Genomic DNA, 26,065 nt, shown 5'->3' with positions numbered 1-26,065 from the left:
CCTTCCCTTCTCCTCTGTCTGGAAATAAATAAAATCTTTTTATTTTTTATTTGTTTGTTTGTTTATTTATTTTTAGAGAGGGAAGGGAGGGGGAGAGAGAGAGAGAGAGAGAGAGAAACATCAATGTGTGGTTGCTGGGGGTTATGGCCTGCAACCCAGGAATGTACCCTGGCTGGGAATCGAACCTAGGACACTTTGGTTCCCAGCCCGCGCTCAATCCACTGAGCTACGAAATAAATAAAATCTTAAAAAAAAAAATCAGTTTGCCATGTCCTACCTTTCCTGAACCATGAGCAATTGGGGAAACTGTGTTTCCTCTATGGATGTATACAAAGGTTGCGGCAGCAAAGTTCTGAAAACTGACTGGCAGAGTTAGTCTGCCTGAAACACACAAGAAAACCAAACAATCTGTTCTCACTGCCACAAAAATTCAGCAACTGGAAACTCAAGTTACCTGGCCTGAAACCTGCTCCTCTGAGGTCACGGTGAGCAGCTGCCTACAAGGTAAGAATGTGTTGAATTTAACAGCCATTAACTCAAGGGCTAATTGCACAGAACAACTGGAAACGAAAGAAATGTTAGGCTAGATTATATGCAAATTTACGACCACAGCTTTTGGCATTACTTCTGGATAATCTGACAGAGCTTTTTAGGTGAGATCTCCTTACAATGAACTCCAATAACTCCAGATTGATAGGCTGTGGTAGGATTTTGTTATGAAGAAAATCTAGCTCCTCAAATCTGTTTCACTGTGCATACCTGAGCTGTGATAGCACAGGAGGGTCATCAAGTAGTTGTTACCTGGGAGGAGAAAAATTTGTCTCAGAGGTGAATGGAAGAGCAGGGCCTGGGATACCTCTGATTACTTATCCTCACAATCATCCTATGAGGTGCAAGTTACAACCCCCACCTGAAGTCAGGGGGCCAGGTGACCCGCCCAAGGCTGAAGACTGGTAAACTGTAGGCAATGACGAATCTGTTCATTCTCCAACCCAGCTAGAGAGCTGGAAGCCTGGAAGCAGGACGGGATTCAGGTCAGGCTCTCACATTTGCCACTACATGTATCATCGGGCAAGCCACTTGCCATTCCTGACCGGAATCCACTCAGGGATAAAGCCAGGGATATATGGGCTTCTCTTAGTTCTCAAAGCCAGGACCCCATGACAGATATGCCTGCAAACATCTTCCCCTCTCACAAATGGAGGGGCTACCCCAAAAGTCAAAATGGGGTTTGACAAGCCCAGGGCCCAGAAAGGGGCTGCCTCCTTTGCCCTGGTGAAGCTCCACAAACCCAGCCATTCTACATCATCTCTAGGGAGATGCTGAGGCTAGTGGGGAAAATGCACCAAGTCTGAAATCAGACAGGCCTGAGAGAAATCCCAGCTGTAAAATAATTAACAGCAAGGTGACCCTGACAATGTCGCCCTCTTTAGTGGGCTTCACCTTCTTCCAGCTAGATGGTGAGGACCGGCAAGGGGTACAACAGTAGAGAGTGACAGTCTGCACTACCAGCATGAAGGTGCTCCACACAAGAAAAGCAGAGCAGTCATTAATGTTTTTGTTCTCTGCCTCATCTGTTCTAGTCATAACAGTAAAACTCACTGAACTCCAATCTGTTGAGCAGATACACACATTAGGTGCTGTGCTAATAAGCCACTTGCATTCATTAGCTCCCTAACGCCCAACTCAACCATTCAAGGTAGATAGTGCTACTCTTATTAGAAATGGGAAACAGAAAGCAAGGTTCAGCAAGGTCACATCTCTAGGAAGTGGCTGCGTGAAGCTCACACCCAACTTCTCTGAGGCAAAGCCAGGGCTGGCCCAGGACACTGTTGCAGGGACCTGCTGCCTGGGAACAGACCCACAGCCTCACCTGGCAAATAGCAGGCAGCACTGTACACAAGCAGCCTCCCTGGTACTAGGAGCTGATTGTCCTGGTTGTCCACTATAAGCAGTAGTTTTATTTCCTTACTTACTTACTTATTTGCAGCAATAATTTTTTTAAAGCATACTCAAAGCCATCATTCCATTCAGGCTAAATTAAGTTTGATGGTTCAAACCATAAGATCTGACCAGCAAGGCAGAACAGGTGGTATGGTGTCTGAAAACAGAGATCCCTCGACCTCAAACAAGTGGAGACTTTTTCAATCCCATGCTGCCTCCCCTTCCTGGTCCCCAGCTGCAGTTGTACCAAGTTGCCTCCAAGTCCTACAGTCTCAAACCTTCCCCCTCAAACACCTGCCTGGGTGTCCCCTTTGGAGTATTGGCCACCCTCTGCCAGTACCTCCTAACTCAGATGCTGGCCTTCCTATATGGATATAAAGTCTTTAGTCCTTTCATATAAAGAGCCCAAGAACTGGGTATCAGGAGAACAGGAAAGCAAGACCTATGACAAACTCAAATGTGAAACAGCGGTAACCTTTGTGAACATGGGGGAAAAGTGGGTGCAGGTCACTGAGCAGCTGCAAGGACTCTTTTACCACACTTTGGAGAATTCCCAGTCACTTCCTAAGGCTATGTGCAGGTACTCTATAAAATTCCTTTGTCTTCTAAAAGACTTAACCTACATTTTCATCACACAAAAAGAGGTCACAAATACAGTCTAGAAAGCAAGGAGAGTACAGCAAGAAGCCCATGGTCTGCCATTCCTCTTGACTAAAAAGTCCTGAATCATGTTTGCCAGAATCCACATGTGTGCAGGGTCTGTCCCCAGCTGGTACTTATTTCTAAGAACACTAGTCTCACTCCTTTCACCATAATGCCACCACTTCATGTCCTCAGTCTTTTTTAACCTCTACCTTGTTAACATGCTGCCTTCCTAATTCAAGTCAGAGACGGGAACTTTGCACAGTTAGCACATAAAATAAGTTTCATTATACCTCAAAGAATAGCAATCAAAGAATTACACCAGATGGTGTAACTCACCTCCTAAACAGTTCCAATAACTCAAGAGCATCCATTCTAACAATCAACTTAACAGGCTGCACAAGTCTGTAAGCCCCAAACTGTAACACTGCCAACCTGTTCTTCTGGTTCTGCTGCACTTCCCAGCCCGACAACTGTTACAAGGAAATCCCAGGGATGCTCTATTACCCAGGATAACTGCTCATACTGCTCAGGAAGACCTCACCTGTTTCATAATCTTCCTAGTTTTCTACAATGAGCCTAAATTAACTGAATTATCAGGGAGAAAACCGTCAAGGAAAAATAGCCGAGGCTGTTTCAATGGATGGCACCCCAAGTCCAAGAAGGTATTTCTTCAGAAAAATACTTGAATTGCCCACTCTTTTACAGATTAGCACATCTGACAGTCCTTATCTGAATTCAACAGTAAAAGTGTTTTATTTTTGTCTCTGTTGGGAATTAATGCATTTGAGATTCTGCATGTCATTCTTAATCTTCTCTCAAGAAAATGCCAATATTTCATAATGGCCTCACTACCTTCCCACTCATTTCCTTCAGGAGCATCCTGCAATGGTCTACTATCTAAAGTCCAATGAGGTCTTGCCTGTGAGACTCACTGTACCACCTCCGTCTTGCAGTCCCTTATCCTCTTCCACAGAATCTCACTGCTGTCAGGTAAATCCCAGAGCCCCTCTGCCCCAGGGCTGCCCATCTCATCTCCTTCAAGTGTGTCTCCATCTTTCTGCTCCAACCCACTCATTCAGTCCCTCTACCAGAAATGCTCTCCCTTTTTCTCTTTACCTATTTAGCTCCTACTCGTCCTCTGATCCCAATTGAAGAACCCTTTGCGTCTTGCTAACCAAGTCATGGCATCCTTTCCTTGGCCCTTGTAAATTTCCCCACATTCATGAGACTAATTATGATTTCTCTCCCACTATTCTCACCATAAACTCCAATGAACAGGGATTCTTAGCACAGTGCTGGAGCACAGTCCACACTCCAGTATTTACTGAACAAATCAACCTAGAAATCACTACTTGCAATGCCAGAAATTCACAAAATGATGCAAAGCAAATGAGAGGAGCTCCTGAAGTGCTGAGAATTGGAATCTTTAAAATGTGTTTGAGTACCCAAAAAACTTATTTTTAAAAATCATAAAATACAGAAGTACTAAAAAGTTAAAAAAAAAACTACTAACCCTAATCAAGAGACTTTGTTGTTGACATTTTGGTACAAATCCTTCCAGAATCTTTTCTACCAAGAGTAGCACTATTTCTTTCCTCACTATCAAAATATAAGATTGTAGAATCTGCCAAATGATACTGCATTAATAGAGATGACTTGACATTTTAAAAAATGATGTCATCTTAGTGGAAATAACAACGCAGCCAAATCAGTAATACAGAAGCCATCCATTCTCTGCACAACCACCAAGATGACACAGTCCTCTATAAAAATCAGCATCAGAATCTTAGGGGAGGAATAAGGGATGAAAGATGAAGGGTAGAGGAGTAAGCGACAGGAGAGTCTAACAAATCACTCTCAAAATTCCCATTCTAAACCTCTTCCTTTAGGAAAGGGCCAACTCTCCTGAGGAAATGAATGCAGAGAGATGACTCCGGTTTGGCTCCTTAAAGGCCAGGTGATAACTGAAGACAAAGCATGGCTAAAACAGTGTCACCAAATCATCTCACACCTCCAAGAGGTACACTGGAGCCTGGACAAGTAAATGACCTTGTGTTTCCGACTTCCCAGGAAATGCTCATACACTGGGTTTGCAAATAAAACATTCCTGGGCTCTGGTGCCCCACACAGCAAGTTCAAGCCAGTTCTGCCTTTCAGCCACTCAGGTGAGCCTCAGTTTCCTCACCAGTGAAGTGGAGACTATATTTCTCCCCTACCCATGAGATTGTTACAGGTCCTGAAGATGTCTGTGCACTGAACTTGGCATACTGTAGGTACTCAAATCTGGGGACTAGTATAATTTATTAGCCCTCTGCTACAGCTTGCTCTCAGGTCTAACAAGCTACTGGTTTTGCCTTAAGGACTATCCATACTAATGCTGATCAGGTGCCAGCAAACATTATTTCACATAATCTAACTTAAAAGAAAACTTATAACCACTACCAGAAGAAAAATAAGACTGAAGCGAATACACAGGAGTCTGTCCATCCATCAGGTTCTCTGTGCTGCCACAGCCAGAAGGTGTCACTGTAGGAAACAGACACACAGGACTAGAGACTTAACAAGCACTGTTAACTCCGAGAAAACTTAAAGTAAAGGGTGAGGAAGACAGAAAATTAAAGGCTCAAGTGACTCACTCGGACTTTGATCTAAAGAATCCAAAGCTCTTAAGATAAGGATGAACTACACACCTAAAGACTTTGGATCAGATACACAAAATCAGTAAGTCCCTGCAAAATTTCCTGGGCAGAGCAAAAACATGCACCCAAGGGTTGTCATTCAATTACTTAAGGAAGGGTCCCCATTCATTTCTGGGAGCCAGTGCGCGCACACACCAAGTGTCAGTCACCCTCTAAGCTGGAGCCCTGCCCATTAAGTCCTTCCTTGTTGAAGTGATCAATTCCGATTCTTGGCAATAATCCCTTTAAAAGGCCAGCTACTACTGTATAGTCAAGTGATGCCGACCTATTCCAGGTGGGGGGGAAAAGAACTCAATACAGCCACCGCCTAAATGGGGGAGGGGGCAAATTTGAAGAGTAGGGCCCTGTAAAGGGCTGGAGCGGAAAGGGGAAAGAATCTTGCAGCTCCCGGGGGTCAGGCAGGAAGGGCGCGAGCAGGGGGAGGGACGGCCCTGCAGGCGTGGGCGCGCAGGGACTCTTATTCTGACAAGGGATCCGCCGCCGCCGTCGCCGCCGCCACGGGGTCCAGCGCCACGGCCCGTCTCAGCTTGCCCTGGACCCCCGCGGTCCGCCAGGACCCCCCGCTCCTCGGGCCCACGTGCCTCCCTCCGGCCGCCCCCACCAACCCCACCAGTCTCGGCCGCTTGAAAGCGGTGCCTCGCGGCCCGGCCTCTCCCCGGCCCCAGAGGAAGCGCAAGACGTATAGGGGCGACACCGCGACTTGCCCGGACCCCCCGCCCGGCCCCCACGTGCCCGAGCAGCGACTGAGCGCGGAACTTTCCAAGGCAGCGCGAGAAAGACGCTCCCAGAATTACAAGGAGTAGAACTCGCTCACCCTCACTTTTTCACGCTCAGGAGGGGGGGGGGGGAGACCCTCACGACCTCCAGACCCTGTCCAGTTCACATCACCCCCGCCGCTTTAGTCTCTACCAGGGGACCCCGGCCCCCGCACCCCACCGCCAAGTTTGGTCCAGAACTTACCGGGCCGCCACGGGCCGGCCGGGCCCTAGGGCAGCGCACGGGTTCGCGGGGCTGTGGGACCGGGGTCGCCTGCGGGGCCGGGCGGCCGAGGGACCGGGGGCGCCGGGCCACGCGCTCTCGTTCCGCCTGTGGGGCCGCCCGGGCCCGCGGCGCTCGCTCCGCCGGTCCGCCCGCCCGCCCGCGCCGCCGGCCAGATAATGCGCCCCTCGGCCGCACACATGGAGCCCGGCGCCGGCGTCACCGCCCGGGACATGCGCACCAGGTCAGCGCGCCCGGCCCGCGGCCCCCAAAACACCGGGGAGCTCTTAAAGGCGACGCCGCCCGCCCGCGCCCGGCTGGGCGGGGTTAAGCACTGAGGCGGGGCCTAAGGTTGAAAGGCGTGGCTAGGCGGGGCCCTACTGGCCCCGCCCCGGAAGCACCGACCTCCAGACCGCGCTCCCTGCTACACCCAGCTCCGCGCGTCGGTTTCCCACGTGGCCCCGGGCGGGCTCTCGGCGTAGGACTTAGGGGTCGCGGCCAGCTCACCCGCCGCAGAGCCAGCCAGCCGGCGGCCGCACCCAGGGCTGACTCACGACGCGCTCACTGCTGACCTCACTCCAGCTGCGTTGAGCGACCTGGACCAACTCAGCTACTTCTGAAGACAGAGATCCGAATGTCTCCGTTGTCACGCAGAAGCTTCCCTCCGGACTATCCACTGAACCATCACTTCTTCAGTTCAGTTGAAGAGAGTTTACAAAGCTCCAGACTCACCCAATTCCAGACACTCAGGAATGACTGCGCTCCCTCTCCAGTTACTTCCCAATGTACTCCAGTGCCTCTGGGAGAAGGTAATCGCACCCTCCCCCACCCCCGGTCGCGCAACTTCAAAAGCAAACCTGCACCCTTCACTCTCCAGTGACATGAAGGAAACACGAAACACAGACTAACCTGAGAGAGCATGGCTTTTGGGGATGTTAAACTACATAAAGCATAATATAATTTCAATAGGGAAAATAAAATATTACAAGAAGTCTCTCAATATCAAGATCAGGTTCTGAAGAATCGCCAAAAAACTCTTCATGTTCTTTTTCCACGTTAAAACAATTTATAATGTGACATAAACTCCTAAATAGTGGCTCTTAGTTTTTTACAATACATCCTAACCCATATTCATACAATTGAAACAAGTTTCACGGAGCATACCTTTAGCACTTGCAATGTACTCTGATATTTTCTATTCTATTTCATTTTAAAAAGAGAAATCAATATAATTCTGACCCATGATTGCTCTTGACCCCAAACTTGAAAAACATTTAATGTAGAACAAGTTTTACCAATAAAATTTTTCTGCTATGTGCTTCCAGCCACCAAGTTAAAAAAAAAAAAAAAAAAAAAAGCCCATCTTATTTCTGTGTTTGTCATTGATTCCACCACCCCAGCCCCGAAATCTTCCAACTGCTTAATGCAACATCTGACACAACCTCTCCCGGGTTAAGAGAAGCATTCCTCAAACTAAAAAATGATACAAAATACAAAGTGTTGACCCCAAACACTTCTTGACCCAGTTTTGTTAGCAATTTGCTTTGCTACAAAGCAGTTCAAATGTTCAAATTCAGAAAGCAAACAAAAACAGTGTTATTCTTAAACAGGTGACTTGGTATAGAAATGCAAGAAGCTCCCTGATACCATTTGCAAGAATAGGTTAAAGCAAATATCCAGAGTTTTCACTCTAACTCAGCAGCTGTATATTTTAAGAACTGCTTTACTCTAGGACAATTAATCAAATGATGTATATTAAAGCAATACAAGCAAAATATTACCTCACTGCTCCTCACCCTGATCTCGAGTAAAGCCAACTTAATTAACTCCAAATAGAGCAAAGTGTGGTCAGGTGGGAGACCCAAGACTTGAGATGGATGTAGGGATTCTACAGTCTGAGCTGGCAAGCTCTGTATGAGTCACCAAGGCAACAACCCCCGTTTTAAAGAGGGAGGCATCAGCTGCAACATGTTAATGACACACCCCTGTGGACTGAGGTGTGCACTGGTGACAGGTGGGCTGCTCCAGAGGGCACTGCCAACTTCTCCAGCTGGGAAAGCAGGAGTGGGGGTAGAGTGAAATTGTTACGTTTATTTTTGTGATAGGAAGAGAAAGCCGGGTGTGTAAATGGAAAGTGACAATAAATCCAAACCTGTTTGGGGTCCCTGATACTCAAGCCGGTGAATGCTGAGGCTGCTTGAACTAAAAGCTGCCTCGGTGCCTACTACTGGACTAAACAGCAAATAGTTCAGCTGGGTAATTGTGAAATATGATGCAATCACCTGCAGATGCCATTCTAAGGCAGAAGACAACTACAGCTAGAACCATATTTTTCTCTAAGTTTTCCCTCTGTCCTCAGAACAAGGCATTCAGTTAATACTTATAGATATCAGGTAATATAATACTTCAAAAACACTTGTTAAAATTGCCTTCCAAATTCACTTTAAATTTCATATCCTTCATAGACAAGATCCTTGCTAATAACAGCTAAGCCTCCTTCCACTCTAACCACTACAAAAATATTTTAATTATTGTTTTAATGTCTATTAGATAAACTTCTAAACACCTTCTGAACCTGTTCCTGCACAAAACTGGGACTGAAGAAAAGAAATTTAGGCCAAAATCCAAGTTCGTGTACTCTTTATAGCAGCAATTGGTCAGAGGCTTCACAACAGAGTGAAACTGACAGAAAAGGAGTAGCATCACCTACTGAATGTTTAAGGTATTGTCTTTTTTTATTTTTAATCAGGAAATTTCTTTAAAATTTCTGGTGTACAAAATTTAAGATGTCTTTTGTGATAAACACTGATACCCACGAACTGTCTAAGAGACCAAACTTTCCAAGTGTTTAGCATGATGAGAAACCTGCATGCACCAATTCCAGAAATTCACAGACTGGTGACAAAGAAAGACACAGAACAACTTCAATGCAAAAAAGGCATTCATAGGAAAAGACTGAGGAAGGGGTTGCTCCCCTGCCTGGATAAGGGTCTGGGAAATCTTTGTGGATGTGACATTTAATCCAGTTTTAACAGATGAGCATCCGAGGCATCCAGAATAGCAGAGGCAAAGGCCAGAGCTGGCTACACCTGGAGTATGGGGGCTTTGGGGCAGAAAGGGCTGAGAAAGAGGTAAGATTCATTGTACTATAAACTTTCTAGATGCCATCATTCTTTCCCAAAACACAGAATGAACTACTACTTACTTAAATTCACAAGCTAAACAGACTGACTTATTTTCTGAGACGCTCTCTAAAAAATAAACAGCGTAGGTCCTGGCCAGGTAGCTCACTTGGTTAGAGGATCTTCCCTATATGCCAACATTGTGATTCAATCCCTCATCAAGGCACATACAAGAGTCAACCAATGAATGCATAGGTAGGTGGAACAATGAATCGATGCCAGTCTCTCTAAAGTCAATCAATAATAAAATCAATAAATAAAAAATAAAATATAAAATCAATCAATAAATGAAATAAACAGTGTATACATTCAGAAGTGTACCAAGTTTTTTTTAAGTACCCTTATGAACAGGAACACTAACCACTTTCCATACTTAACATTTTTAGTACTCTAAAGTCTGAAACTTTTCATTGAGTTTAAGGACAAGATAACCACAATCTCTAAGAAAGGACTATTTTGAAATTTCTTATTTCACCCAAATTCATGCTCACATGGTGAGATTACAGAGCACTTGAGTAGGAAAGAAAAGGAAATAATTCATTTTTAAGTGAATTTGATTTCCATAGTACTATTTCCATAGTACTTCCATATTTTGAGTACTTTTTCAAAGACCAGAAAATAGTTAAAGACTATTATAGTGATGCTCTATGAAGAATATGATACTCAGGATACATGACAGCTGCTACAACAAATGTTTTTTTTAAATAATACCGTAGGATATGTTTATTCATTTTAGAGAGAGAGGAAGGGAGAAGAAGAGAGAAACATCGAGATACGAGAGAAACATCGAGATACGAGAGAAATATCAGCCCTGGCTGGTATGGCTCAGTGGATTGAGTGCCAGCCTTTGAACCAAAGGGTTGCTGGTTCAATTCCCAATCAGGGCACATGCCTAGGTTGTAGGCCAGGGCCCCAGCAGCGGGTGCATACGAGGCAACCAAACATTGATGTTTCTGTCCCTCTCTGTCTCTCTCCCTTCTCCCTCTAAAAATAAATAAATAAAATCTTTTTTTTTAAGAGAGAGAAATATCAATTGGTTGCCTCCTGTATGCACCCCGACTGGGAATCAAACCTGCAACCTATATATGTGCCCTGACTGGGAATCAAACCAAGCAACCTTTTGGTGTACAGGCTGACATTCCAACTACTGAGCAACCCAGCCAGGGCAACAAATGTCTTCTTTTAAAAAAGGTTTTATTTATTTATTTTTAGATAGGGGAAGGGAGGGAGAAAAAGAGGGAGAGAAACATCAATGTATGCCTCTCACACACCCCGTACTGGGAAGCTGGCCCACAACCCAGACACGCGCCCTACACTGGGAATCGGACTGGTGATCCTTTGGTTCACAAGCCAGAACTCAGTCCACTGAGCCATACCAGCCAGGGCTTCATTTTTTAAGTCACAACATTTTTACACTAGATTAGGAGTTATGGGAGACAGATCAGCACCTATCTGTTCAATGGGTGTTGTGTATGCTGAAAAGTTGTCTGAAATACATCTGTCTAGAAATGGGACACTTTGTCAAAGTGTGTTTGCTTTGTTCTAAGTGTCACTTCTTTTTTTTTTTTTTTTTAAGATTTTTATCCATTTCTAGAGAGAGAGAATGGGAGGGAGAAAAAGAGGGAGAGAAATATCAATTGGTTGCTCTCACATGCCCACAACTGGGGACCTGGCCAAAACCCTGGCAAGCACCCTGACTGGGAATCAAATCAGTGACTTTTTGGTTCACAGGCTGGCACTCAACCCACTGATCAACACTGCCCAGGGCTGCCATTTCTAAACACAATTCTGAACCACTTTGTGTCTGTGCTATGTGGAGTTCAAGCTCCATCTGCAGTCAGTGTCTCTGTGACCTTGATGTCCCACTATTCGAGTTCTGAGCACAAATGTTTCCCTAAAGGACTAAATATAAACAGCTCAGAAGTATGATCATGAACTACAAATGTATCTCCCATTCTGTCTTCATCTGCATGTGTACGGAGGTAGCAAGGAATATCTCTTTTGTGTCTATACATGGCTTACAAAAAAATGCCTACCTAGGTCTTTAAAAAGTTACTAAGGGAACAATGTTTTCTATGAATTCAAGATTTAAAAGAGAAAAATAATCCAAAAACTACAAGAAAAAGAAAAGGCTATAAGACAGTTTTAAATCTAGAGATCAACATATTCAAACCTGCTTAGCAAAGAAACGGTGTTAGTCACATCATTGGTCTGCTAATAAACATCTTTGATTTAGACATGAAGAAAAACATGTTTTAAAAACTTGGTATCCAATTCACACCCCACTCCCCAGTTATTAAATGGCAGATCTTCCAACTTGACATGGGGAGGAGGGAAAACATTCTTCCCAAAAGTTTTTCTAATAAGGTGGGTACTCTCCTTCCTTCCCTGGTGCCCGGCATTTCACTATAGAAAAAATACAGGTGACGGGTCTACCCAGCTTTCTCCTTCACAGCTTGATAACAAACACCAGACCCTCTTTGCATGCTGACCTAGTCAGGCCTACATTTTACCAACTCATAGTTTGGGAAGAATAAGATCTTTCTTTCAAATTGAGGTCAAAAGTCAACCTTCAATAATGATACTCGGGGTTAAATATAAAGCTTGAAGCTTTGTAAATATAAAGCGTAAACCTTGAAAATGCCTTGCAAGTTAAAAACTGTTGCCCTAGCCAGTGTAACTCAGTTGGTTGGCCATCATCCTGCAAACGGAAAGGTTGCCAGTTCAATTCCCCATCAAGGCACATGCCTGGGTTGTGGGTTCCTACTTGGGGTGCATGCAAGAGGCAATGACTGATATTTCTCTCTCACACCAATGTTTCTCTCCCACTCTTTCTCCCTCCCTTCCCCTCTTTCCAAAATAAAAGAAATAAATTTTAAACTGTTATGCTGTGTTAAGAATGTTAGACTACCTTAGCCCTGGCTGGTGTGGCTCAGTGGATTAAGTGCCAACCTGTGAACCAAAGGGTCAATGGTTCAATTCCCAGTCAGGGCACAAGTCTGGGTTTCAGCCTGGGTCCCCAGTGAGGGGCGCACAAAAAGCAACCACACACTGATGTTTCTCTACCGCTCTCCCTTCCTTCCCTTCTCTCTAAAAATTTTTTTAAAATAAAATATTTTCTAAAAAATAAAATATTTTCTAAAAATTTTAGACAACCTTAAATGATGACAATTCTCAAAGGAAAAAAATTTAGAAGCAGCCCCCAAATCTGCTCTCTTGAAGCTCCTTAAGAGGTTAAACTCCATGTAGACTACATACCATTACAAAGGAGTCTAAATGGTCTGATTCCACCAGCCATCCTTGGTTTCTGATTGAAAATGCTTATTGAGAGCTCAATTTAAATATGATTTTAATTTTAGTTTAATCTTGAATCTTACTATGACACATTTTATAAGAATTCCTCCCTTTGAAGGTAACGTTGGGCTTTACTTGTTATAGGTACCCAGTTCAAACTCTTGTCTTTAAGATAAGCATAACCTCCTCAGGTCAAGGGAACTCACCAGGCTGTTTTTCACTGCCAGGTCCTTGCCCATACCCATGCTGTACCTGTTCCCAAAACCTACTAACAAGTAGTTCTCTCCATCACCCCCCTTCCTTTACCAACCTTCCAAATCTCCCCCTCCTTGTCTCAATCCAACTGCATGGAACACTTTGCTGCACTTGCCAATTAATGTACCTGTTTTTTCCTAGTAACCTATAAGCTCCTATGTCCAGCCAGGTGTCTGACCCTTAGTCAAAGGTGAGGCTTTTGCTAGTACCTACAGCAATCACATTTGAGCGTTTTTCCTAGTTACCCTGTTATGCTTCAGGAGGCACTGCAAGTCCTTGGAGCAAATATACCCCGTGTGAGGCTACATTAAACTGAGAAACTTACTGAGAAAATCAGCCAACCCAGGAACCTCTAGATCATGGCCCTTGGTGACGCACAGCAGCCTGTGGCCTCAATGTAGACTGGTTTGCTTTTGAGCAGTATTAAATGCTATAGATAGCTGACCAAACTTGGGTGCCAACCTGAAGAGGAATAGTCAGTCTTGATACAATTCTATAACAACTCCCTTACAAAGTACCTACAATAATCTGATTGTTTGCTTTGTGCTTACCATCCCTACCCCACAAATGAGACTGAGGCCCCAAGAGCTTAGGCCACTTGCAATTAGGCCACTTTCCTGAGGTCAAAAAGCCAGCAATTGGTGAAATCTGGATAGAGACCTAAGGCTTTCTGGCTCTAAAGCTTCCATTGCACACAGGGCTTCCCATAGTACTTTTTTTTACAAAGCAATGAAGACAAATAATAGTAAACCATTCTTCCAGAGCACACTCTTGCAGAAGAACCTTTCTGCTCTCTACTTCCTTAAGTTCTATACACGTCTCCAGAGAATCCCTCTAGAGGCAAGCTTGTACAGGAAGCACTGTGATAATGCAACAGCAAATCATCCTATTGGCCACCCTGCCAAAGTTCTGACTTTGTGAGTACATGAACTGAGCCCCAGAACTGCCAAGTGCTCCCAACTCTGACAAATCAGGCTACCAAATAAAAAGTGGTGCTTTCTATGCTCAAAGCAAGGCCCAAGAACTCAGCCTGGAGTGATGAGGAACAGGAAGTGAGGAGGGAACAAGCATCCACTTCCCAAGGACAGCAGAGCCCAGAGGTGGGAACCTGGTCACATGCACAGTTCTATTACTTATTCACGCCCACTTCTGGCTTGGGCCTGTCTCTTCACCTCCAGAGTCAGTACTTGGGTGGAAGTTAAAAAGACAGATTAACCAGAAACTCTCCTCTCTCCTGGAGCCTGTGCCCCAAACGAGTATCCATCCCTCTCTGGCTCCCTCACCAATACACTTTTGTAAGGAAAGCACTTGTCTGTGATATAACTTACCTATGTGAACTAACATCAAAGCTGTCCACAACATACAAAAGTCAAAACAATGCTTCCTCAAACCCCATGTAAGAGGGAACCCTAAGACAGAGGGAACTTCATTCACCATGAATCTACCAATACACAACAAAGCAATCTATTTGAAGTCTCACTATTCATATGCCATAAATAATAGCCAAGTACTCCCCTTGTCTGAATTTTTTTTTTAAGATTTCAAACAAGGCAGGAAGGGCTTTTAGAGTTATTTATCTCTGCATAATATGCACTGCCATAAAGAAATGCCACAGGATTCCAAATACGCACTGCCACCAACTTTAAGAAAAACAAAGCTGAAAATGCTCCTGGCCATGACTATCCCAGACTCTCTCTCTAGTTACTCCAAAATTACAGCCACAGCCCTGACTCGTGTGGCTCAGTGGGTTGGGCACCATCCCCCAAACCAAAAGGCTGCCAGTTTGATTTCCAGTCAGAGATGGGCTGGGGACCTGCAAGAGGCAACTAATTGATGTTTCTCACTCACATCAATGTTTCTTTCCCTCTGTTTCTTCTTCCCTCTCCTCTCTAAAAATAAATAATTAAAATATTTTTTAAAAGAACTACAGCCACAGTCAACCTGGATCGACTAGTGCCAAAGGCCAACAATCAACTGGGAAAATGCCATAATTTCTACCTCTTTTTTTTTTAAGATTTTATTTATTTATTTTTAGAGAGGGAAGGGAGGAAGTAAGAGAAAAACATCAACGTGCAGTTGCTGGGGGCCATGGCCTGCAACCCAGGCATGTGCCCTGACTGGGAATCGAACCTGGGATGCTTTGGTTCGAAGCCCGTGCTCAATCCACTGAGCTATGCCAGCCAGGGCTCTACCTCTTTATAGAGGGAAGAAACAGAAGCAAGGAGCCCAGTGAGGAAAGACAAAGGATAGTGAGGTGTCACTTCTAAACCTCCAAGAAACTCCACCCAAGACTCCCCAAGTCCAAGGATATTCCCAAAGAAGCCCTACGATATTTTTCCATTCATTCATTTGCTTGTCTGTGACTATGATGTAAGCTCCTTGAGGGCCTAATGCATCATCTGTCTTCCTCACTGCTAGACCCCAGGCACCCAGGGTTGTATGCCCAGCACATGGTAGGCACAGAACCATTGATGAATTATTTGCTGGCATTAGGAAATTGCATAAGCCAAAAGATTTAACACTTTCTATTTTTCAATCCAATTTAAGTTGCACAAAAATAAATTAATTAATTAAAAAACCCAACTTATGGCCACACAGGAAAACCTGTGGTAAATAAAGCCCTTACTTGAGAGCTCAAACATCCCTTATAGGCAGTTTGGAGGAATACATTTGTATTAAACAAAGGAGGCTGGGCTACACAGAGGATAAAGCCAAACTTAATACCAGAAATTAAAAATAACACCATCCTGCCCTGACTGGTATGGCTCGGTTGGTTGGGCATCATCCTGCAAATCAAAAGGTCACAGGTTCAATTCCCTGAATAGGGCACATATCCTGGTTGCAGGTTCAGTCCCCAGATGGAGCACATGCGAGAGGCAACCAATCAATGTTTCTCTCTCTCCCTTCCCCTCCCCTCTCTCTAAAAATAAATAAAATTTTTTAAAAAGTAAAATAAAAGTAACACCATCTAGCTCTGACCAGATAGCTCATCTGCTTGGATTATTGTCCCGATGTACCAAAGTTGTGGGTTTGATCCCTGGTCAGGGTACATAAAAGAATCAACCAATGAATGTATAAATAAGCAGAACAACAAATTGATGTTTGTTTCTCTCTCTAAGTCAATAAATAAATTTTTTTAAATAAACATTCATTTGGATAGCTCAATACAGTAGTTATTTCCCAATTCCAAAAGAAGTCAGCTTCTTTCTTATCATCAAGATCCCACGGGGATTTAATGCCCCCTGTGCTGTCTCCAACAGGAAGGAAACCCTGACTTCCCTAGCTATTTCAGTTACATAAATCAACAGTTTATTGTCCAGAGAAACCAGGCAGTGTTGGGACCCACATGCCTTTTAGGGCTGCCCACCAACGGATAATCATGTTACATTACATCTAATAAATGTACCTAGATCAATATCATTTCTAATTATCCAAGGGGTTTTATTGCTGTAAAGATCTTTCAATTTTAAAAAAAGTTAAAAAAACTTCCTGTTAGATAAAAGAGACTTGGCGGTGGCGCCACTATCCACCAGAATTAAGTCTGTGATACACAAGAGACACAGCATAATTTCAAAAGGGATACTGATCCCTTTAAAGTTGTTCACCTTATTTTCTATATATTGAAAGTAATAAACTTTGCCCCTTTCTCATATAATGGAATAACTATCCTTAAAAGCATTAAGAGAGCCCTGGTTGGTGTAGCTCAGTGGATTGAGCATGGGCTGTGAACCAAGGAGTGGCCAGTTTGATTCCCAGTCAAGGTAACATGCCTGGGTTGCAGGCCAGGTCCTCAGTAGTCGGTGCATGAGAGGCAACCACACATTGATAGATCTCTCCCTCTCTTTCTCCTTCCCTTCCCCTCTCTCTAAAAATAAATAAATAAAAATCTTAAAAAAAAAGAATTAAGATAAATTTAAGATTGGTAGATAATTTCTTGGCCTCGATAGTAACAGTAAAGTCATTTCGTATGTGTGTGTGTGTGTGTGTGTGAGAGAGAGAGAGAGAGAGAGAGAGAGAGAGAGAGAGAGAGAGAGAGAGAGACATGGAGGGAGGGAGTGGGGACGAAAACTCTTCTTCAAACTTAGGAGCAGGCCAGTGGGAGCCTTACTCAAATTTTCATCCATTATTTCCCCCTGGGTTTTAGCTACCAGGGGTAAGTGCTATCTGTGGAAAGGGCTGGGCCCAACAGTCATGATTTTAGGGCTTTCACTAACTGCTAAGAAAGAATCCTCTCAAAAAAAAAGCTATCCTGCCCACCCTAGTTCTCACCCCCACCCCCAGAGGCAGAGTTAGCATTTCCACAGCTCTCTCTATCCTGGGAGCTCAAGGTGAATTTTGATCTCCTCATGGGCACTAAGCCACACACTGGCCCTCTCAATGTACTACTATTGTGTCGCGTCAAATGCTTTCCCAGTCTTTTGTCCCCAAATCTGATCCATTACCCTAAAAGAACAGTTCTTATTTCAAGATTCTAATGTATAAGAGACTACTCACCAGGTAACTATTACCCATCACTCAACCAACCAGTCCCAAAATATGGACATGATCCTATAGGTTTATGGTTCTCTTACTATTTCCTCCCCACAATTCTTCTCAGTTCATTATAATCTTCTATCTTGTCTACGGTCTAATTACAGTAATACATCTCCCTACTTGCCTTTAACTCACAAATTACCCCATTTTACAGAAGGAGAAGGCAAGGCCAAGGCAAACACAAATGTCTCCCATACAGCAAATCCACCTCACATCTGCTACCTGAACACAAAATCCCTATGACACTCAGGAGGCCAGTGGGTTTTACAAGAAATATAACAACTTTCTTTCTCTTCGGACATATTTAATATTTAGCCTTGGCAGATTGTCAAGTACTTCCTGGCCTGAAAGTGTAGGACAGAATCCTAATCTCCTAAGCACAACAACCAACCTTTATTGTATACCAATCATGTGCTAGGCACTGTGCTGTCTGCCACCCACCCGTTATCTCAGATTCATTCATTTATACCATTCATATGTCTAGGAAACACTTCCCATCTGTAGGCATCTTTACACACTTTCACAGAGATGTGACCCCTTGAATATTTGGTAACACGCCAATTTTATGCCATAACTTGTCCAAGGCCACACAACTAGGGAGGAGAGACCCAGATCTCAATCAGTTCCTTCTGACTTCAAAGCTCCCCCTTCCCTTTCTAACATCCTACCTTGCTGGTCCTGTGGGTTTCATTTAAAATAATAAATATGTGCCAGCACTTTTCTGCCCTGCCTCAGGACACCCCAAGCCCTGAACTTCCCATTATCTTTCCTCTCCCGTTCAGGGCAGTGCCTACAGCTGACCAGGAAGAGGCAGTATAAGAGCAACCAGGTCTGCAGCAGTTTCTTGCCTGGACTTGACTACCTCAGGAGCAGAGGGCCCAGGAAACTCTCCAAGCACTTCTCTACAGAAGAAAATAGCTCGAGTTGAAACTTGTGTCCACATGGTCCACCGACAGATTTAGAACTCAAATTATAGCCTCAGCAGGAGTCTTCACAAAGGACTCAAATTAAACAAGACCCAGATAGAAACGAACAGGAGAGAAACAGGCTTAAGTCAAACTGTAAAGTGACCTGCAGTTCTAGCAGAGTCAGAGGAAGAACTCATTGAAATACTAAACCAAACAGGAGTTCAGCCTATATTTCAAAACTCCACTTCTATGTTTTTAGTCTGAAACTTGTGCATGGACACAAAGTGGTTACAAGTTACTCAGGTTTCAAACTGAGTTCATTCCTGTCCTTTGGACCATCTCTCAATGCCAGCATTCATCTACTTGGGCTTCAGAGAGCTCTGTGTTTGGCAAAGCAGATAAAATTAGCTCCTGGAGTGAACTTGGAATCTAGGGTGGGCATTAAAAAAGGTACCCATAAGATTTATAAAAGCCATGTAAAAACTTCTTTTGGCCAAGTTGAAGTCACCTAAAAGTTAGAGAAATGAAGTCAAAACTCCTGTCCCTTGCCTCCCTTCCTTCTTTCCACCCTTCCCGGACCTAAGGTGACCCATTTCCTGCTTCTTGCCTTGCCTTTCAAACCAGAGTGGCCCACAAACTGAGAAGCCTCTAGTAATCAAGGGGTAAATCAGAGGGCCTAGGGAGAAAAAGAATGCAACGGAAAGATATGAAGGAGTATTTTTCTCCCCCCCCACCCTTTTTTTCGGGGTAGTGGGGTGGTGGTGAGTTACACTATGCAGAGGGAGGACTAAGGCATGGGACAGGAAGTAGATCAGTCCCACAGCTTGACAGTGTGATAATGGGTGAACAATGTTCCAGCCCTGTCCCTCCTGCCTCTATATTGGCCTGACAACACAGTAGGGGCCCCAAGGCTCAGAAACAGAGTAACCAAGGTGGTCATCTGACAACAGCTCCTGCTCCCCCAAATCTAGCAAGTTTTAAAGGACAAGAGAAAACAGTATTTTGTTTTTGTTTGGGGGGGTTGGGGTTTTTTTCCCCTGTTTCCCAATATCCCTTCTAGCCACAAAATCTCTCGGGTCCTGGAAGCTGAGGTAAAAGTTGAAAAGAAGACCCCCTAATCTGGCAAGAAAGAAGACTGAAGGGAAGGCACATTTTTCCTTCCAGAATTAAGGGAAGTAGATGCCACAAACAGAAACAAAGGAATCTTGAAGTTCCAAGGAGAAATGAGGGAAATTTTTCTCTCCAAGAAAACCAAGAGGGGAAAGGTAAGTCAAAAATCAAATAATAAAAAAAAAAGATAATCAGGAGGAAGACCTCAGGAAAGGGGACATTTCCTCAGGCAAGAGGAAGAGAACCCCCTCAAAATGCAAGGGAGCCCCTCAGAGAAGTGGTGAAATCCACCATGTCTCCCATCAGCAGAGGGGATAGCTTAGAAAAGTGCAGGCATACTTCAGAGATGTGAGGAGCCTGTAGGAGTGAGACATCTCATATTAGGGGGAGAACCTCTGAAGAAGCTACAGACTCCTCCAAACATTGCAGCATCCATAGATTAGTGGGGAACCCAAAAGAAACGAAAAAATATTTTGGAAAAGTGAGCGATTTTTTTCTCAAAAAACTAAGGGTCCAGTTAAATGTATGGGCACTTCAGAGTAATTGGGACCTCTCAGGTGAGTGGAGGCAATCATCAAAAAGCAGGGGATCCCAACAAAAGTGGGACAGCTCAGAAAAGTAGGAAGCACCTCCAAGAAGGATTCTGACAGAAGCAGGAAGACCTCTGATTAATTGAGAGAAACTCGGTAGAAGGGGGAGGTCACCCAAACAAGCGGGTACAGAAAAGTAGGAAGGACATCTCAGAAAAGTAGGAAAAAAGGGAACCTATGAAAAGTGGGAAACACCTTAGAAAAGCAAGAACGAAAAAGGAACACATCAGGAAAGTGGGACAACAGCTCAGAGAAGCTGGAATCTCCTCGGAGAATGTGGTAGGAGGATCCCTGGAGAAGCGGGGAGGTCTCAAAGACGTGGAGGTCCCCCAGAGAAGTGAGGGGGGGTCCCCTAGAAGCAGGAGTGTCTCCTGAGAGAAGCCGGATTCCTCCGGGAAGCGGAGGATCCCTAAGGTGACAAGGGGTCCCAGAAAAGTAGGGGTGGCCCTCAGAGAGACGAGGTCCCTCAGAAAAGTGAAGGGTCCATCAGAAAAGGGAGCTGCCAGAGAGGCGGCAGACCACAGTGGGGTCTCTCACTGAGGTGGAGTTCCTCAGAAAAAAGGGGTTCCTCAGAGAAGCGGGGATTCCCCTCAGAGGTGGGGGCCTCACTCACAGAAGCGGGTCCCCGCACACAGGGGGGTCCACGCACTGGAGGCGGTCACCTCGGAGAAGCGGAAGCCCCAGAAAAGCCCGGGGCACCGGAAGCCGAGGACCCGCCACCAGCGGCTCTGGCCCCTCACTCACCGAAGTTGCTCAACGCCTTCGTGGGCAGCTGCTGGGTCCCGGACGGCCTTGGACGGCGGGGTCGGGTCCGGTCCGCTCAGATCCCGCGGCGGCAGTTCCTTCAGGTGGCGCCCGCCGTGGCGGTGGCGACAGGACGACGGACGGCAGACCGACAGACAGTGCGGGCGGCGCGAGGCGCGCTCGGGCGACAGGGGTGCGCGTGCGCGCGCCGGGGCGCTGACCTCGGGCGGGAGGAGCCGCTGCGCCGCACTCGGAGCCGCAGCTCGGTCTCGCCGCTCAGTCTCACACTGAAATTGCCCGCTTCCCAGCCCGGCTTCCCCGGTTGCTAGGCAGATTTCGCCTCACACACTTCCGGGTTGAGGCGCGTCCTGCCGAGTGGCGGCGCCCCAGGCCAATGAGGCCCGGGCGGGGCCTCTGGGGTGCACGCCCCACAGTGGGCGTGTCTATCATAATGACTGACAGCGCCCCGTGGCCAATGAGCGCTCCGGCCGGCTCGCCTGGGGATTGCGCCGGGGGCCTGGGAGGGTCCGAGGAGGTGAAACAGAGTGACTGACAGTTGGCCTGCCAATGGTAGAGTGGAGCGGGTCTCAGGGCCAGTCAGGATCGTGAGGGAGCGGGTCCTAGGTTTAGGGGAGGGAACACCGAGAAGGGCGGGGCCTGGGAGACGCGTCAATCTTTGGCCGGCACGCTCGGACCCTGGAAGGCGGTTCGACTGGGCCGCCGAGCGACGGACAACTGGCTGGGCAGGGGGTTCCCCGCAGTGCTCAGCAGGGGCGCCCCACCCACAATGCACCGGAGGCAGCCAGGGCCGGGAGGGTGTGGAGCGGGTACGCCGGGTGGTGGGCGGGGTCGCGTAAGGCGCGCTCTGAGGAGACTGAGCGAGCTGTGGCTCCTCCTTGTTCTCCAGGGTATTCATTGCCTCTGTTCTCTGCTTAGACTAGTGTTGAGGGTCCGACCCTCTTCTGAGGAGAGTCTTGAGGATCCTTGCCTCTGGCTCCTCTTCTGGGGAGAATCTTCAGGAATCTTTCTTCCTGGCCCTTCTGCTGAAGAGAATTTTGGAAGTTCCTGCCCTGCCCGCTTAGAATTGCCAGAATAAAGCTGATTTTGCAGATTCGGAACCCCAGCTCTCTTAGAAAACTTGAGGGGCTCAGTTTCTTGCTCCCTTTACTAAAAAGAATTTGGAGAAATCAAAGCCTTTTGTGAGCAGTATTTGGGGAGCATACCCTGCCTCTTCTGAACATTACTGGGGGTTACTTGCTCTCTTCCTTATCTGAAGAGCAATTGGGGCTTTGTGCTCCTGGCTTTCCTATCTGAAGATAATGGGAAATTCCAACTTTGTGTGTCCCTCCCCCAACCAGAGGAGAAATTTTGAACCTCAAACACCACTCCTCAACAGAGAGGAATTGCAGGAAATCCATGACCCTCACCTCACTCCTTTTACTAAAGAAACGCCAGGAAGTTGTCCTCCCTGAGCTTTTCTCAAAGCAGTATTAGAGTGTTTCAGGAAAAGTACCATTTTTCTTGCAAATTGTGACCATTCAACTCCTCTTCCCTGAAAAATTGTAGCGTGTTATACTTCTGTTTGGAAAAGCTATGCATTTAGCCCTTTTCCCCTTTTTTGAGGGGAATTTTTCTGTGCAACTGCCTACTCTTTCTCCATGGTCAAATCTGTGGTCCCTTCTGATTCTGTTCTGTCTCCATTTCCTTCTCTACTGGGTGGGGCCCTTCCAAGAAGCATTTTTGCTTTCCACCCACCCCTTGACAAAACTAATTAGTCACTCAAACTCCTCCGTAGTAGGTACCATATCCTACCAGGTGTTAGAAGCCTTCTCTGCCTTTCCCCAATTAATCTGAACTCCTTGTCTGATTTTTCCCCAAAGAACCCAGCTTTGCCCTTAGTAGGGAACCAAATGTCCATTGATTCAAAGGGGTGAAGAAGGTAGCAATGAAAAAGACCCACAATACTGTGAGGATTTAATATGTCAAACTTTTAGCACCACCCCCCACCTTTATGCGCAGAACTGTGCAAGATGCTGAGATACCTGAATTATAAGACAGAACTTGTGAGCCAAGATGAACACAATGAAGGAAAATGGGTCTGTTCGGCAAAGCAGAATGTTACACTAAAGAAATACCAAGAAAATGTAGGCACGTAGAGGAGGAAGTGATTAAATGAGATAATGGATGTGAAAGTGCTTTGTAAAACATGAAGCAATGTACTAGGGTGGAAAGGATTATTGATACTGTTACAAGTGGGCTGATATTCCTGTAAGAAAAGTAAAGAATAAAATCTGAGAGTCTCAGGGATGTGAGGTTGGCAGGGAGCCTTATGGGGCCTGACTCCGTGAGTGATCTGAGCCTGGACCAAGAGTCCTTAGCCAGGGAATGAAGCCACTAGAAACATGAAGGCAATGTGTTCCCAGAGCACCTTATTTGCACCTCTGGTGTATACCACATTCTGCAAGTGTCTGAGATAGTCTGGGTGGACAATAAACACTTGGCTGTTGGTGGCTAGCAAAACGGGTCAAACCCACACCTGCCACTCTCTAGCTAGGCCAGTTACTTTCCTCAGCCATATCAGAAATGAGAACACTGATCTCTAAAGGTTGCAATGAAGATAGTGAGGTCAAATTGCCTTGCACCATGCCTGGTGCACAGACGGCCTCAGGAGCTTTTCATTTCATTCCAGTCACCAACCAGAATGCTTTCTGAGAGCAGGAATCCAGCCTTATTCATTTAAGTAATCCCTCAGTGCTTTTATAGTTATTGAATTGAACTGGGATCAAAGAGCAGCTCATTGTCCAACCCCTTCATTCTATACATGAGAAATTGAGAGGCCTAGAGGGCAATGTGACTTGTTCATATCCCACTGCTACTTTATGGCTGTATCCTAAACTTGCATTGCCTTAATCTCACTTTGGGCCTATGTGCAGGAAAGGGGAGAAGGAAGACCTGTGCCCTTTATTCCTTGTGCAAAGCAGAGCCTTGTTGAGAAACTAAAACTCCCTGCATCTTGTCTTTCTCTTAGGCAAGCTGTGGGAAGATTCTGGATACAGGTCTAATAGAGTCTCCAAAGTCAAGAGCAAAGTGCAAGCAGGGGTCCTAATCCAGAGCAAGACTACCTAAATTGACTTCGTCAAAGGGAGCTTGCAAATAAATCAAAGTTATTTCAGAGCTATTCTGTGTAATTTTCAGACTGATCCCTGGAAATGTCAGGACCTATAATGATATCTTACCTTTTTATTTTAGGAATGCACAGAATTTCTCTGATTCTCTAGAAAAAGGCATTGCCTAGAGGCAGAGATGTTGGATTAAGGTATGTCCATGAAGTCTGAAATCTTAAGCTTAAGCAAGAGTCCCACTTGCTAGGAAATTGTATGCTCAAAGAATCCAAGGCAAATGGGCATTTGTCAGAGGGAGTGAAATGCCCCACCAAAATGGATAACATGAGCAAAGCTTCTGACATAAAAAAACATGACCCATACCAAGGATGAGCTTTCCTTTCCACAGTGGTAGCAGCGATTGCATCTTTCTGCATCAAGGTGTGTCCCTTCATGGGCCTGAGAAATCATGTGGGCAAACTGGCTAAGTGACATTCACAACCAAATAGGGAAATGGGAGCGAACCAGGTGACTACACAGGCAGCAAAGAAGGCAGGGCCTCAATGGTAGAAAAATGAGAGCCTGATGGGTGCCAACCTCCAAAGATACCCTGTTAATGTTGTAGTCTTGGACAAGGAAGAGTGCCCACTGACAATAAAAAATGACAGCTGGTTAATACCAGTGGAAAGGATACTAAGCACAAAAGTTAAAGCCCTCCAGTTTAACTCAATTAAGTGGCAGTTCAAGTGCACATAGCAAAGTGCCCCCTCCATCATTGCTTCCTAAGATTCTTGGACTACATAATTCATTAGGGTTTGCCAGACACTTTGAGGTTCACATATATGAATTGCTGATCCACTGAAACCTGTATCCTTTGGCAGGAAATGGCCTTCATTCTCCCAGGAAAAGGATGATTAAAAAGTCAGTGTTTTGCCATGGCTGGTGTAGTTCAGTGGATTGAGTGCGGGCCTGCAAACCAAAAGGTCACTGGTTTGATTCCCAGTCAGGGCACATGCCTGGATTGCGGGCCAGGTCCCCAATGGGGTATGTGCAAGAGGCAACCACACATTAACATTTCTCTCCCTCTCTTTCTTCTTCCCTCCCCCCTCTCTAAAAATAAATAAATAAAATCTTTTTTAAAAATTAAAAAAATAAATAAAAAGTCAGTGTTTCTACGTTGAGGCCTCCAGGGTCCCTGCATTTGCCTGCACCCATACCAGGCCAGGCTTGTCCTTCCTCCTGCTGCTTGGGCTTTGACCCATCTGCTCACCAAAGCTCTGGTCCTCTTTATGAGAATTTTCTCCTGGATTGCTGCTGAAGTATAGGTAAGACAGTTGGGATAGAGATACTTTCTCCCAGACATATAGAAACTATAGAATTCTGTTTGGTTAACACAGGTTTTCCCCTCTTCCTCCTCCATGAGCAGGCATGAGGCTGGCAGTGGGTGGGTGGTGGGGTGAGAACTGAGAGGGTGACCTGGAATGAAAGAAAATACCTAGTGCCTCCATTTTATTTGTTATTTTGGGGTTTACTCACTCATTGCTATAGTTGGTATCTGAAGATTCCATAACCTCAGATTCAACCAATTGCAGATCAAAAATATTTTCTTTTAAAGTTACATTGTTGCCCTGGCTGGTGTGCCTAAGTGGATTGAGCTTCACCCTGAGAACCGAAAGGTCACTGGTTTGAGTCCCAGTCAGGGCTCATGCCTGGGTTGTGGGCCAGGTCCCCAGTTGGGGACATGTGAGAGGCAATGGATCAATGTATCTCTAGCACACTGATGTTTCTCTCCCTTTCTTTCTCCTTCCCTTCCCTTCTCTCTAACAAGTAAATAAATAAATAATAAATACATTGTTGCTGACATATACTATGTCTGTACTAAACTTGTTCAGTTTTTTTTGTCATTATTCCCTAAACAATACATTACAACAACTATTTACATAGCATTTATATTGTATTAGGTATTATAAGTAATCTAGAGATGATCCAAAGTATACTGGAGGATGTGCATGATTTAAAGTATATGGAAGGATATACATAGATTGCATATAAATACTACTCCACTTCATTTAAGGAACTTGA

At 45.3% G+C, this 26,065-nt stretch overlaps 1 protein-coding gene and 1 long non-coding RNA gene across 4 annotated transcripts in view; one reads left to right on the top strand and one right to left on the bottom strand.

Annotated features, from left to right (window-relative positions):
• Positions 1–21,184, bottom strand: part of GATAD2A (GATA zinc finger domain containing 2A) — a 104,944-nt gene extending 83,760 nt beyond the window's left edge. The window contains exon 1 of one of the 3 annotated variants that reach the window (XM_028519142.2): positions 20,883–21,184. The gene's annotated coding sequence lies outside the window, so the exon portion shown is untranslated. Of the gene's footprint in view, positions 1–6,248; positions 6,549–20,882 lie in introns of those variants that run through there. The other 2 variants (XM_036032646.1, XM_036032644.1) reach the window with 2 other exon arrangements.
• Positions 21,185–21,548: 364 nt separating this feature from the next.
• Positions 21,549–22,000, top strand: LOC118502300. The gene is made up of 2 exons (XR_004905010.1): positions 21,549–21,709; positions 21,790–22,000. It is a non-coding gene; the product is annotated as an uncharacterized LOC118502300 (long non-coding RNA).
• Positions 22,001–26,065: the final 4,065 nt, after the last annotated feature.

The sequence above is a fragment of the Phyllostomus discolor genome, chromosome 8, assembly GCF_004126475.2.
Source record: "Phyllostomus discolor isolate MPI-MPIP mPhyDis1 chromosome 8, mPhyDis1.pri.v3, whole genome shotgun sequence".
Classification (NCBI taxonomy): domain Eukaryota; kingdom Metazoa; phylum Chordata; class Mammalia; order Chiroptera; family Phyllostomidae; genus Phyllostomus; species Phyllostomus discolor.
The sequence above is the reverse complement of the archived record's forward strand: the minus strand, read 5'-3'. Positions and strand labels throughout refer to the sequence as shown.